This window comes from Suricata suricatta, chromosome 8 (genome assembly GCF_006229205.1).
Source record: "Suricata suricatta isolate VVHF042 chromosome 8, meerkat_22Aug2017_6uvM2_HiC, whole genome shotgun sequence".
In the NCBI taxonomy this organism is placed as follows: domain Eukaryota; kingdom Metazoa; phylum Chordata; class Mammalia; order Carnivora; family Herpestidae; genus Suricata; species Suricata suricatta.
In genome coordinates this window covers 42,252,705-42,268,755 of record NC_043707.1, presented here as the reverse complement: position 1 = coordinate 42,268,755, position 16,051 = coordinate 42,252,705, and the positions used below count along the sequence as shown (strand labels likewise).

At 36.2% G+C, this 16,051-nt stretch overlaps 1 long non-coding RNA gene across 1 annotated transcript in view; it reads left to right on the top strand.

Moving 5' to 3' along the window:
- Nucleotides 1–415: 415 nt before the first annotated feature.
- The window catches only part of LOC115299905, a 52,286-nt gene continuing 36,650 nt past the window's right edge, over nt 416–16,051 (top strand). Inside the window, exon 1 of the long non-coding RNA XR_003912403.1 lies at nt 416–477. This is a non-coding gene — a long non-coding RNA (uncharacterized LOC115299905). The remainder of the gene's footprint in view (nt 478–16,051) is intronic.

The window sequence follows — 16,051 nt, the reverse complement described above, 5'->3', positions numbered from 1 at the left end:
TGAAATTCACTTGCACATGTCCCAAAAGAGATAAGAAGCTGGTCTCATTGCATGCTGGGAAAAAATGATTACCATAACTTTAATGAATACATGAGAGAATTAATTGTTTTCATTTCTAACAATTTCTATTCAAGCAGTTGCCCAGGAGCTTTGTTTGCAGTCAGAGGTATCTTAAAGCAGCCACTTGAGAGAGATTACACGGTTACTCCCAAATGGTCAGTCCACAATATTTATAAATGTCCATTCTAGAAAAATGAATTCATTGAGAGAGCAAAGGAAGATTTTTGACTCTCAAATTAGACAATGAGTATACTCAAGACGCGTCCTGGAACGGCAGGCTTCCGTCATGAGACAGAACGGTAATCAACGGGCTGTTTTACCGGAGAGTGTCCTTCCCAGTCCGGGAGGGAGCTAGAGTAGGGGACAGCGGGCCCTACCACGAAGGCAGAAAGCCAAAGCTTTCGGTGAAAGACAGTGGTAAGTAGTTTATTTACCATCACAGTTTAGAAAATCTCTGCCCAGTATCAGGATATACTTACTCCTTAACAGCATGTTATAAAATATTGTAGATATTTTCATTACCATTTCTATGACATTTATTTAATGACATATATTTAATGTTATTTTCATGTTGATCAATGTTTCCAATAGTAACAATAAAACCAGAATTGAAATGACCTGAGAAATTATCAACTTAACAGCCTGAGAGGTGCCTAAATTCCTTAAGTAAGGTAATATGAGGGGAAAATTTGTTCATGGTAAATAATATATGATACCTAGTATTACTCCTACTCTAATTTTGACAAGCAAGACAGGAAGAAATAATTTTTAGGCAGAAAGCATATCTCTTATGCATCCATTATCATATGATACTAAGGACACACAAATATTTATTTAAATAAAATATAATTAAATTTGTATAACTCATATTTGGAAACTTTTTTGTTCACTATGCTAGGGGTTCTCATATTTATATTACAATACAACATTTGGGGGGTGTCTTGCAAGAAGTTTATCAACTATCAGAAATCCCTGAAATTTATGAGTCATATTGACTGGTCCTGCCCATGTTCAAGAAAAGGGGGTGATAGTAGACCTGTATAACAAGGGTTTTTAGGGATCATCTTAGAATTCTGCCTACTATAAATGGTGATCATCTTTCCTTCTTTCCTGTTACTTATGTCTTCCTATAAATGAGTAACTTTTTCATTTGTATCCTGTATATTGTTACAAACAATCATAGGACTTTTGGACAGAGCTATGCAGATACAAAGGAAGCTGGGATTGTGCATAAACTGACTTTTTAATATGGTCAATATTATATGACATAAACAAAAAGCTAGGACACACACCAAACTTTTCACAGTGGTGCCAGGCAGAATGTGGCAAGGAGGTGAAGATATTTCACTTTCATTTAATATGCTTTTGACTCCAGTAAAGTTTTCAGTAGGCATGTGCTTTTTTGAAATTTAAAATCCCATAACATTTTTTATTTTCAAAATATTAGACCTCCTTGTGCATTCCTTTGTAACTCCCCATTAATCTATACATATTTCAAAATAAAAAATCTTCAAAACGTAACAGATAAATATTAAATAAAATTTGGACCTATCTACCTATCCATCTATCTCTGTATCTATCTCTAACATACCATTAGATCAGGAAGGCTTTCACTCATGTGGCAAATTACCATCTCAGTGTATATGCTCATAAATGTAAATGAGGGTTTTCCCAAGGTAGGTAAAAACTAAGGATACATTGATATATTAAGTCTGATCCAGTCATAGGAGTGTGAAAAATTTAAGGTCTTAATAATGCCATGTTTTCAGGTATGGAACAACATTGGCAGAACTATGTAATACTGGGTCTGAAAGGAACTGGACAAGCAATTCAAATGGTCTTCACTTGAGAACTGAATCAATTCCCTGGAAGAGATGTAATCTAGACTTTGCCTAAATATCTCCCATGATGAGGTCTCATTATTCCCCATGTATTATAAAATTCTTTCATATCTGGTCTAAATACAGTCACTAAAACAAAAAGTTGCAAGATTAAATAAAGTAAAGGTAGAATAGATACCAGACCAATTAAGCCCAAGGGTGAGGAGATTTCAATTCAACATGAATTTGACAATTTGGCCAAGCAGATTATGAAGAAATACTTGAAATGAAGTAATCAAAGAGAATTGTGAGCAAATATCTCATCATTCATATATTTGAATGGGGGAGTATTACTCAGTGGTCAAAATAGACTACCAGGATAATGGTTTGAAGGTTTTCTCACTGCAAACAGAGCTAACAATAGTACTTGCATTTCAAGTTGTTTTCAAATCTTCATGATTTCCTGGTTCATAGGACATGTTCAATTAGCAGTAAGTGGGAGGCCCTGTGGTGGTGTTAACAATATGTACAAGAGGACAAGAAAACACAGTGCCCTACTTTGATGTGGCCTTGACTAGATGATCTCAAATTTGGTAGGAAAGTTTCCAAAGCCAAACAGATGAGAAGAGGGTCATCTTTTCATTATCACCATAGTTTGAGATGAAAGGGGCTTCCATCCAACTCACCTGATATAAACACACATGACTGACATGCACATTAAAGTTTGAGAAGCATTTGCCTATTAATGACTTATGAATATTTCATCTGGTCCTACATGCCCGTACGATGGGGAAGGGTATAAACAGAAATTGAGGCAAATCAAAAATAGCTTATGTTTCATAGCAATAAATCAACTTTGCCACAAACATCTCATATATTTTGGACTTTCTTTTAGAAAAATTATTCTGAATACTTTTACTAATCTCTGTGTGCATGTGTGTGTGTGTGTATGTGTGTGTGTTGTGTGAATTTACTGGGCAATATAAAAATTGTATCTAAAAATTTAAATTATTGCTTTGTATTACTGGAAATATAAATAGATGTTTTCCTTATGTGATCTAAGGGTTTTCACAATCACACTAATTACCCTGGTTTATATTATACTCATTTTGTTTCCTTGAAGGAAATAAATCCTTAAGGTTGGTCAGCAAAACAGTTAATAAGTGCTAGTTATTCTTACCTAATGTGTTTCTCTACTCATTACTTAGTTTGGAAGATCCTGGTTGGATTCAGGTATGTAAAAATGTTGCTTCCTTCCAAGTTAACTCATTGAGTTTTGTTTTATTTTTGAATTAGATGGGATATACTGAACTTATTTTAATCTTTAAATAAAACATACCTCTTTTAAACTAAATTCAGCAAGATTTCTTTCACATTAGACATTTTTGTTTATACAGCCAGTCTATAAAACCTTATCCTCAATCTCTTTTTCCTACAAAATATATCCTCACTTAAGAGTGGAGAGAAAGGTCATTATAATAAGGCAGAGGGTTTGAGATTGATGATTGCCTGTTCATATGCAATAGCATATAAATTCCAAGAGGCAAGTATCCAGAGTTTCACATGAACTGTAGTGTGTAAGTTGTACTTGTTAATGGTGGATTTTGATGATGATATACCATTGTTACCATATATAGACAGCATGAGCATGAGAAATATAAAAAATGAAACAGGTGTCACTCCTCACTCCATCCTCCTGACCTAGATTAGCCAGTTAGACCAAGAAAAAAATTTATTATGGTTCTGATTCTATTGTGTGTGTGTGTGTGTGTGTGTGCGCACGCGTGTGCATGTGTGTAATGTCCCATCAATATGTTCCTCAGGAATGGACTTCAAATCATATTTTAAACATTTAAAATGTGCAGTATATACAACCTCAGGGACCATATTTTGTAACTCCCTAAACATTAAAAATTCACCTTTACAATTTAGTTATACACAGATCATGCCTCACTTTCTCTTTGTGGGAGCACTTTTCATGAAGGATTTCATTTCTTTCCATGAATACATCTAACTACTTACCTAAAAGAGAGTATTTTACCTCTACATATTTTATATTGTGAGCTAAGAAAAAATACATGTCACTGATTTTTAATGAAGGGAAATCCGTCTAGGTAATTGATAGAGAAAATAAAGAATAGTACACATCTATTACATAAAGGTTTTCTAAGAGAACAGACAGACGGTAAGGCCAACCCGAATGTTGCTTTGCAGTGAAGCAACGCCCATAGCTAACCTAGAGAGGGCGATGAGCATAGGTAAACCTCTCTCTTGGATACATCTTTCATCAGACTCCCCATGAACTCGGGGGATTAAGAGAGTCCCACCTAGACTTTTCTTCTCACTTCATCTATTCTCTTTGGTTGATTCCATGTACACCTGTATATTCCACAGCCACCTTCAAAACAATGACTCCCAAATCCATTTCTAGACAGGTCTACCCTGTCTCCTGAGGACAAATCTTTCAACTGACTGTTGGGTATTTCCATGCGGATGTTCCACAGGTCCCTAACACTCAACATTTCTCAAATATAATTCCACTATCACCTCTCCCCATACGTGCTGTACCTCATTCTTTTCATATTTTAATTAATAATCCCTGCCTGCCCAAACTGATTCAGTGCCCTCACCATGACCTCATGACCCATCATATTCAAAGTGCTCCAAACACAGCTCCTTCTCTGTGTACTATTGCTTCGTGGATTTTCTCCAACCTTCCAAATCCCATATGCTTCTGTCACAGACCATTTCATTTTGATCTGGTTTTAGTCCTCAGACTACTCTCTTGGACTGAATAACAGTGTTTTAACTGAAGGCACATAGACTATAAAGGACTCTCGGGTGGGTTTCACAATTCCAACTCCATTGAAATGACATGGAAGTTTCTGGGCAAAGGCACATATTTATCTTCTAGATCTATAGATTTTTATGTTTTACAAAGCTGAACATCTTCTAAAACCTAAGCCATTACCTTCCAGATGTTGCCCTAACCTAGAATATGGTCTATGGGCCATTGTTAATACTCTGCAATCATTCCTACCCATTCTCACACCAAAGCCTGGCTTCCAGATGGCCCAGACATCTAGACTCCCTGCTGCTCCATAAGGGAAGAGATATTGTTGGAGGGCTGCTCAATTCCCTCCCTGCCAAGGAGTTTACTCAGAGGGTAGATCTGATACACCCTCCACATGCCAGTGCCGTTCTCTAAAGGCAGGTGCTTCTCCCACACCTTCTCTGGGTTAATAATGAGGTTGTGCTTGAGGTGAAAACCACTAGGTTACTTAGAATTAATGGAGGAGTTTGCTAGCAACCAGACAAAGTTGACCTACCAGCTCCCTGCAACTAACAGGAATCTCCAGGGTTTGGGGCTACAGATGCAGGTGAGGGGGCTCTCAGCAAAGTTCAGAACCTTGTAACCTTCCTTCTACAGTTCTCAGAGAAGTTCAGTGGTGTTCCAGAGACCTCTGGGTCCTTTCTCCTATAAACATAAAGACAACGTAAGTACTCTGCGTTTGCTTAGCCTTCGCTGAACAGACCCATGTGGTCTATTTTACTTGAAATTTCTGCCACCCACATTGCCTGGGATACCAACCTGCCATCTTTTTGCTTATGGGACAGTGTATTCACACATGTACTCGCTCCCCCAACACACACACACACACACGCACACACGCACACGCACACAGTGAGTATGACTTTTCATCTGTGATCAGGTTCAGTCCTCCAAATTAATCATTGTGAGGAGAGTGAATTAGGTTTGTATATGCCTAAATGGGCAGGATTATAGGCATGAAAACAACTTGAAGGTAGTTACAATAGTCTAGGAAAAATTGATAAGGTACTGAACTGTAATTGTGGTAGAAAGAAGGTAAAAATATGAGAAAATGGAAAAAAAATTAGGAAGTTTTAGTGATTGGTTGGACCTGGGTCTGACCCATACTGAAATGAAAATTGCATGTAAAAACCTCTTGCTTTCATCTTTTCCTTATTTTATTTTAAAAAAGTGAATATATCACATACAGTAAAATGCATAAATCTTAAGTGTGCAGGCTGATGAATTTACACACACACGTGTGTGCATGCACACACACACACACACACACACATACAACCACTATCCAAACCAAAATATAGAACATTTCCCTCATTTTAGAGAATTCCTTCATATTCTTTTCTTATCAATGTCATCCAGAGGTAACTATTATGAATGTTCACTTTGTCACCAGAGATTAGTTTTGCCTATTTTTGAACTTCCCTTAAATGGAAAATACAGTACAAAATCTGTACGTCTGCCTTTTTTCATTAAAGAAAAGTGTTATAGATTCATCAGTGTTTATACATGTATCCATATTTTAAACAACTGGGTAGTATTCCATTGTATAAATATACCTCACTTTTATAACTATTCGCTTGTTGATAGGCACACTATTTCCAGTTTGCACTACTAGTAAAGAAATTAGTTTTCAACATTATCATACAAGTCATTTTATGATCATATATACCTACTTTTCTTGAGTGTATACCCAGGAGTAGAGTTTCTGGGTCACAGAGTAACTCTATATTTGAAAAAAACTTCCAAATCGTTTTAAATTCAGAGATTTAGAGAGCGAAAAGAAGTATTGCTTCTAGCATTATCATAAAAACAGTAAAGCTGGACATGATGCAAACTAATGACTTTTTATGAACCCATTAGGAAATTGAGGTTTCAGGGCAAGCACTAAATGGAAAATTGGGGTAAAATTCCTTACCGAGGAAATAGGATACATGCATTTTTTTATTTAACCTGGAGCACAGGCATCAGATACCATATAAACTGGTAAGATTCAGCGTCTTTGTGAATTTATTTTTTTTAATGTTTATTTATTTACTTTGGGAGAGAGAGACAGTGCAAGGGAGCATGAGTAGGGGAGGGGCAGAGAGAGAGGGAGAGAGCAAATCCCAAGCAGGCTTCACACGGTCAGCACAGAGCCTGATACAGGGCTCAATCTCATGAACTGTGAGTAAGATCATGACTTGAGCTGAAACCAAGAGTTGGACACTCAACTGACTGAACGGCCCAGAGGCCCCAAGATTCAGCTTCTTTGTGAATTTAATGAATGTTAAACCTAAATGTGGGCTAGTATGCGAGTGTGAAGTCCCTGGGGGCCACAGGACAAGAAGGTTTTTACCATCTTGCTTTTCCTCTATGAACTCTACTATATACTCACCGTGAAGGCCTGGAAGTATTCTGAGAAAATTTCAAACCTAACAGGGCTATCTGGGAGAAGATTGTGGAAGGAACTGTAGTTGCTGTGAAAACTTCTTCCAAACTCATTTACCACATTTTCCCTACAGAAGTTGTAATCCATAGGGCAAAAGCAACAACAACAACAACAGTTACCTTAGGACATTGTGGAAAAACATGCCGGCACAGAGACAAAAAGTTTTCCCCTCGGGTAAGGGCAGAAATATGTCAGGCCCAGCACCTACAGCTGGGGACAGGCAGGATCGCATGTGAAGGTCACACCCCCCAAGACCCAGGTTCACGGTACCTAAAACTAAGGCTTAACCAGAACATCAGAGAATACTTCTTGCCTGTTTCCCCACAAGCCCAGTTAACAAGTAATAAATAAAACTAACAGCTGAATACAGCTGGATAATCTTCACAGAACAGATTATCTATGGGGTTAGCATAAGAGAAAATCCAAAGACAAGCAGTGGGTAAAAACTGAGAAAAATAAAAACTCTGGCAATTTTTCCCAGCCCTAAGCTCAAGAGAAATTTGAAGACTGTGCCGCACTGAGGGTAACTATAGCAATAACAAGCCAAACTGCTCCTAGCTCACTACATTAATTCAAATTCCTACACTAAAGGCCTAGCAGAAGGGTAGATATGTTTATCTCCAAGCACCACTACCACCCCCCTGACTAATTTACTTCTGTCTCTACTATTATATGCAACATTTCCAGTTTCAATGAAAAGTTATAAGGTATACAAAAAGGTAAGAAAAAAACACAGCCTGAAAAGACAAAGCAAACATCAGAACCAGACTCAGATATTAGCCTGTAATTTTCTTTTATTATAAGGATCTTATCATATTTTGGTGTCAGGATTACACTGTTATCAAAAATCAAGTTGGGGGTGCCTGGGTGACTGAGTTTGTTAAGTGTCAGACTCTTGGTTTCAGCTCAGGTTATAAGCTCAGGGCTGTGAGATTCAGTCCCATGTTGGGCATCATAATAAGTGTGGAGTCTGCTTTAGATTCATTCTTTTTCCCTTCCTGCTCCTCTCCCATGCACGGATGCATGTTCTCTCTCTCTCTCTCTCTTTCAAAAATACATACATACATATATACCTAAATGAATAAATACAGTTGGAAAGTATTCCTTCATCTTCTATTTTCTGAAGTGTTTTTGTAATATTGTACTTTTTCTTCATAAAATGTTTGGTAGAATTCACCATGAAATCAGCTGGACTTGGAGTCCCTTTTTGTTTGTTTGTTTGTTTTTTGGAGAGGTGTCAAATTATAGCTTAAATGTCTTTTAATAGATACAAAATTATTTAACTTTTGTTTCTTATGTCAATTACTTCACGAATTTTGAAGCACTGTATTTTTCAAAAAATTTGCCTATTTTAAGTTGTCAAATTTAATATAGCCAAGTTACCGATATTTTATTATTTCACTAATGTTTGTAGGATCTGTGGTGGTATCTCCTTTTTCATTCCTGATTTTTGTAATTTGTATTTTCTCTTATTTTTCTTTGATCAGTCTTCCTTGGGATATATCAATTTCACCAACAAAGAACCAAATTTTGGCTTTACTGATTTCCAGTTAGAGTCTGTTTTCTATTTTATTAATTTCAGGTCTTTATCTTTTAGATATTTTTGGGGTTCAATTCTATCTTTCATTTCTAACCAATGAGTTAGGAATACTTCTATTCACTAGGGGTGAAAGCCTAGATCGTTATTTTAAAAACTTCTTTTCTAATACAGGTATTAAAAGCTACAAATTTCCCTCTAAGCCTTGCATTAGCTGCACCACCAATTCTTTGATTAGCTGTATTTTCATTGTCATTACATTCAAAATGTTTTCCACTTTTCTTATGACTTTTTTGATCTATAAGTGTGTATAAATGTTTGCTCAATTTCAAAATACTTGGGGATTTTTCAGAATTCTTTTTGTTATTAATTTCTAATTCAGTTCTATCAGGGTCGGGAAACACACTCCAGGTCACATCAGTCTTTTCAAATGTGTTGAACCTTACCCAGCATATGGTATGCTTTAGTGGATGTTCCATGTGCAACTAGAATGTTTATTCTGAAATTAGTGGGTAGAAGGTTCTATAAATGTCAGTAGTGTCAAGGTGATTGTGTTGTTCAAATATTCTGTTTTACGGAATTTTTTTTTGGTCTACTTATTCTATAATTTTTAGTGATAGAGGAGTTTTAAAGCATTTAATCGTGGCTATGAACTTGTCCAACTCTTTTTGTCAATATTTTGAAGTTCTGTTATTAGATGCTAATATACATGTACAATTGCTAAGTCTTCTTGACGAGTAGATCCTTTTATTATTATAAAATATTCCTCTTTACTTTTGGCAATCCATCTTAATGATATATGTGTTCCCATTCTTCTACTTTGAACATATCAAAGATCTTTTATGTAAAATACAATTCTTGAAAAGGGGATATAGTTGTTTTATTTTAAAATCCAATCTGACAGGGGCGCCTGGTGGCTCAGTCAGTTGAGTAGCTGATGGCTCAGGTTATGATCTGATGGTTTGTGAGTTCAAGGCCCACACCAGGCTTGCTGCTCTCAGTACAGAGCCTGCTTTAGATCCTCTGTCCCCCTCGCTCTGCCCCTGCCTGACTTGAACTCTCTTAAAAATAAATTAAAAAAAACATTTTAAAAATCCAGTCTGTCATTCTCTGTCTTTTTATTGGAAGGCTTAGTTCATTTATATTTTCTGGTATTACTAATATGATTGAATTCAAAGTCTAATATTTTACTATTTTTTTTCCATTTGTCCCTTCTGACCCTCTGTGCCTTCTTCTGGCTTGAGTTTATATTTTTATTTTATCTCATTTCATCTCCCCTGGCAGTTTTTGAATATATTTTGTATTATTTTTAGTGCTTACTGTATGTGTTTTATTATACATTGTTTACTTAATACAGTCTATTTTGAATTAATACTTTATGACAATGTAAAATGCAATAACATTACACAATATTTTACCACTTTTTCACCCATCCTTTGTGTTGCTATTGTTATATATTTAATTTCTATTTATGTTACAAGCTCTCCAATGCATGCTATTTTTTCTCTAAATTGTATGAGTTTTTTTTAATTATTTTTATTTTTAATGTTATTTATTTTTGAGACAAGGAGACAGAGAGAGAGAGAGGCAGAGCATGAGCAGGGGAGGGGCAGTGAGAGAGGGGGACAGAATCTAAAGTAGGCTACAGGCTCTGAGTGGTCAGCACAGAGCCCAAGATGGGGTTCATTCTCCTGAGCTGATCAGACACTTCACTGATTGAGCCATCCAGGTGCCCCTTTAAATTGTTTAAAAAATGCTATATTTGCCCACTTATATTTTTGGTTTGAGTAAAAATTTTTATTATTCCATTTTAGACATGAGCTTTTTTATTTCAATTCTTATTTTAGACATGAAAATATTAAGTAAAGAGAATAAGTAACTTATCCAAAGCCTCATGCTTGAAGGATTACTGAGGTGAATTTTGATCCAAAGAAATCTAACTCCAGAGCTCACGACCTAACTAGCAGAGTAGGCTCTCTGTCGTTAATGAATGCATTTGAGACAAGCTTCAGGGCTCCGAAGGCCTTTTCTATAGCCTTACGTGGTTCCCTAGAAACCTGCATAACCATACTGTAAAAGGTTTTGCTGAAGTATAATATTTTCACATTAAAAAAGAAAGCCTCCAGGGGGGCCTAGGTGGCTCCGTCTGTGGAGCGGTCAGCTCTTGATTTTGGCTCAGGTCATGATCTCAGTTTGTGGGTTCGAGCCCCGAATCTGTGCTGACAGCATAGGCCCTGCTTAGTATTCTCTCTCTCCTTTTCGCTCTGCCCCTCTCCCATTCACTCACTCTCTCTCTCTCTCCCTCTCAAGATAAATAAACATTTGAAAGAAAGAAAGAAGGAAAGAAAGAAAAGACAAGAAAAAAAAAAGAAAAGAAAAAAGAAATTTTAAAAAAGCCCCCAAAATGGTATGTTTTAGGACTTAGCAAATCTGGATCTTCCTGAAGCCGTGTGAAGTAACCTGAACTTCATTTGATTGAGAATGTAGGCCAATGAAGGATTTTAAGATAGAGAGGGGCTAGATATATTTTAGGGCTTAGAGAGATCACTGCTTTCAATAGGGTAGCATCCAAGCATATGATTTTCAGTTGAATGTGGATTGAACAGAATTGTAGGGAAGCTGCCCTTCAGGTTACAGAGCAAGATTTCTGATTGAGTAATTTGACAAACCTTTCTGCCCCTTCAATAGTTTGGAGAGACAAATTTGGGGACACATTTAAAAGCCAATCAAGTAATACATATCAGTTGGGTTCTAACAAGCTAGCTTTTGCTGTAACTGATAACATATATGAGAGAAATAAAAATAAGCTAGGTTTTTTCTTTCTTTTGTTACTAATGAGGATTATTTATTATATAAACAGCCAATATAGGGTAAGATGTTAAAATTCCCAATGTGTAGCGGCACCTGGGTGGCTGAGTCAGTTAAGCCTCCGACTTTGGCTCAGGTCATGACCTCACTGCTCGTGAGTTCGAGGCCGGCATTGGGATCTGTGCTGACAGCTCGCAGCTCAGAGCTCAGAGCCTAGAGCCTGCTTCAGATTCCATCGCTGTCTCTCTGCCTGTCCACCACTTGAGCTTTCTCTCTCTCTCTCTCTCAAATATAAATAAACAATTAAAAATAAGATTCCCAATGTGTAGTTTCCTACTCTAAAGATTAAAACAGACTGATAGGCACGATGGGCTGATATTCACAGGTTAAGAGAGAGATATGTGGAAGAATGATTAAGTATAATTAGGCAAAATGGAAAAGAATTAGACTAGAATTTCTCTCAGGAAATATGAATTCCACAACCACCTAAAATATAGATGTATTTATTCATCCAACAAATATTTATTGAGCACAAGAGGTATGCTAGGTTTTCTGTCTTGGCATTAGGGGTAGAGAATGACCAAAGTTGAGTCCCCTGGCCTCACAGAGCTTATAATACAACCAGAATAAAGTAGATCGGTAATTTAATGCCAAGTGTAGCATAAGTGCCACAAAAAGAAGTAAAGCAGGGTAAGGGGGGAAAAAGCGATGGGACTGCTATTTTAAATAGAATAGTCAGAGAAAGGATCCCTACAGGGGGAACAAACAGTTCAGGAAAAACCTCAGTGAAAATAGGAAATAGGACATGCAAATACCTGGGGTGAAAGTGTGTCTGGCTGAGGAAATAGCCAGTAGAAGCCCTTGAGATGGGAAGGTGTTGGGTGTGGTTAGAAACAGACAGCAGCCCTGTGGTAGCTCCAGCTAAGTGAGCAAAAGGGAAGAACTGTGGGAAGTAATATCAGAAAGGCAGTCAGTGGTTGGGTCCCACATGCTTTACGATCTTTAGATTTCATTCTAAGTGAGATGGAAAAGCTTTGGAGCCTTTTGAGTTTAGGAATGGCATGATTTAGCTTACAATGTAAAAACGCACCCTAGCTGCCGCTGTGTGGAGACGGATTAACTGGGAACGGGGATGGGAAGAAAGTGGGAGTCTGCTGCCGTCTGTGAGGCAAGAGAAAATGGTAGCTTGGACTGGGGTATCAGTAGCGACTGTAGTGAAAAGTGATGGTATTTGTAAAATTTGGAAGGCAGAGTCAAAGAAAATATTTTACCTTGAATTTTTTTGTATGTATTAAAAATAATAGCAGTGATAACTGCACTTGATTGAACCCCTATTATATACAAGGCATGTTAGTTATATTATCTTATGCTACTTCTTCTAAAAACTCTGGTATAGACACTATTTTTTAATGTTTATTTATTTTTGAGAGAGAGAGAGAGAGAGAGAGAGAGAGAGAGCGCGAGCGAGCAGGGGGAGGAGCAGAGAGAGAAGGAGACACAGAATCCGAATCAGGCTCCAGGCTCCGAGCTGTCAGCACAGAGCCCGAGGAGGGGCGATAATTCACAAACCATGAGATCATGACCTGGGCCAAAGTCGGATGCTTAACCAGCTGAGCCATCCAGGTGCCCCTGGTATAGACACTATTAACATGAGAATGCAGTCAGCAAACTGTAAAACAGAGGAGTCAGCTGATTTAGCCACATCTAAATCAGGTAAAAAGTAGGATTTTAATCCACATCTCTCCGTCTCAAGATAGCTCACCTCCAAGAATGAAAAGGGCACAGAAATCAGTTCAATGGCTGTGAACCTATCAGAATGGATAACAATGAAAGCTAGTAATTGTATCAATTATTTTTTTCAGAAAACATGCAATGTTTGAGGATTAATCTTGTTTTGATAAAGTTTACTTCAATAAGGCAATAAGATACCTTTAATAAGGTAACATATCTAAGTATATATGATTACTTAAACATTTTCACATCTTTTAAATCCTGAAAAGGTAATAATCCAACTGACTAAAATATCAGTATATTTAAAAACACAGAAACTTAAAAATTTACTCTGAAGAGATAATCAGATATACTCACATATATTTTTTTAATGAAAAAGTCCATTCCAGTATTTACAATAGTAAAGATATGGAAGCATCTGAATGTTTAATCAAAGGAGAGATATTAAATTTATTTTGTTTGATGAAATACAATGTATACCTGGGAAATTTGGCTCTCAATATATTTTTTGACTATTTTTAAAATTGTGGAAAAATAGACACAATATTCATCATTTTAGCCATTTGGAAGTGTACAATTCAGTGACACCAAATATATTGACACTGTGTATAACCATAACTTCTATCTATACCCCAAACTTTTTCATTGTCTTCAGCATAAACCCTGAACCCTTTAAACAATAACTTCCCCCAATTCCACCCTCTTTTCACCCTCTGGTAATCTTTACCTTCTGTCTCGATGAATTTGCCTGTTTTAGGCACATGATATAAGTGAAAGCATACAATATTTGTTCCTTGTCTGGCTCAGCATATGTTAGCACAGTGTTTTCAAGATCCGTTTATGTTGTAGTACATATCAAGATTCTGTTTCTTTTTATGGGTTAATAATAGACCATTGTATACACATACCACACTTTTGTTTATCCTGTCATTGGTTGATGGACACTTCAGTTGTTTTTGGCTATAGTGAATAATGAAGCTATGAACACAGGTATACGAATATCTTTTCAAGTCCCTGCTTTCAGTTCTTTTAGATATACACTAAGGAGTAGAATTGTTGAGTCATAAGGTAATTTTATGTTTAGCTTTTTGAGGAGCTGGCAAACTTTCCCACAGTAGATGCACCATTTTACGTTCCCATCAGCAATGCACGAGGGTTCCAATTTCTTCATACTCTCACTAACATATGTTATTTTCCATTTTCCTCATTAAAACTATCTTAATAGGTGACCTCATGCTTTTGATTTGCATATAAAGCATCTTTTCATGTTCTTTTTGGCCATTTGTATTTTGTCTTTGGAGAAATGTCTATTCAAGTCCTTTGCTCATTTTTGAATTGAGTTCTTCTCTTGATTATGGTTAGATTATAGGAATTCTTTATATATTTTTGATGTTAGTCCCTTATCAGGTATATGATTGGCAAATATTTTCTCTTATTTTATAGGTTGCCTTTTTTACTTTCTTGATAGTGTACTTTGATGACACCTTCTTGATTTGATGAAGTACACTTTATGGATTTTTTTCTTTTGTTGCCTATACTTTTGGTGTCATATCCATAAAATAGTCACCAAATCCAATGGCATAATGATTTCCCCCAAATTTTCTCCTAAGGGTTTTACAGTTTTGGCTCTTAAGTTTATATCTTTCATCCATTTTGAGTTAATTTAGTGCATTTCATTCTTTTGAATGTGGAGATCCAGTTTTCCGAGAGCTATTTTCCTTATTGAATGGTCTTGACACCTTTGTTGAAAATCATTAACAATATATGTGAGAATTTCTTTCTGGACTCTTCATTCTATTTCATTGGTTTATATGTCTGTCCTTGTGCCAGTATCATACTGTTTTAATTACTGTGGCATTGTATTAAGTTTTGAAGTGAGAAGTATGAGTCCTCCAGCTTTATTCTTTTTCAAAATCGTTTTGTTTATTTAGGGCCCCTTTCAATAAAAATGAATTTGAAAATGGATTTTTTTTTCTTTTTTGTGAGAATGATACTGAAATTTTGATGAGACTGCACTGAACCTGTACACCACTTTGGGTAGTATCAACTTCTTAACAATGTTAAGTCTTTTTATCCATGAACATAGGTACCTTTTCACTTAGATATGCCTTCTTTAATTTATCTTAGCAATGTTTCATAGTTTTCAGTGTAAGGCCTTTCACTTCCTCAGTAAGATTTATTATAAGCACTTGATTCTTTTAGATATTATTGTAAGTGGAAATGATTTAACTTCCTTTTTGGGTTGTTCATTGCTAGTGTATAGAAACATAACTGGTGTGTGTGTGTGTGTGTGTGTGTGTGTGTGTGTGTGTGACTTTGCTGAATTTGTTTATGAGCTATAATAATATTCTTATGAACTCTGGTGTTTTCTATATATAGGATCCTGTCATGTGTGAATGTTTACTTCTTCCTTTCTAATTTAGGAAATTCTGCTCCTAATATTTTATTTTTATTCCAGTATAATTAACATGTAGTATTATCATAGTTTCAAGTTGTATGGATTCAACAATTCCATACATCATCCAGTGCTCATCACAACAAGTCCTCTTAATATTTTAAAGCTATAAATAGAGGTCAAGGTTTACATAACTGCAAAAAAAAACACCACCACCAACACTACATTTGTGAACACTGAAAGGTAGCACTGGCTCTAATTCTGTATGTGATTAAATTCTTGTTTGTATCTTTCTACATTAAAAAATTTTTTTTGCAATAAAACTTTATTTCTTAGAAAAAAAATAAAAGAAAAAATGAAATGCATACCAAAAAAGATAAAGTTGGAGCTAGGTATAACCAAGACAATGAGAAATGTGGTCACACTGATTTAGAGGTTC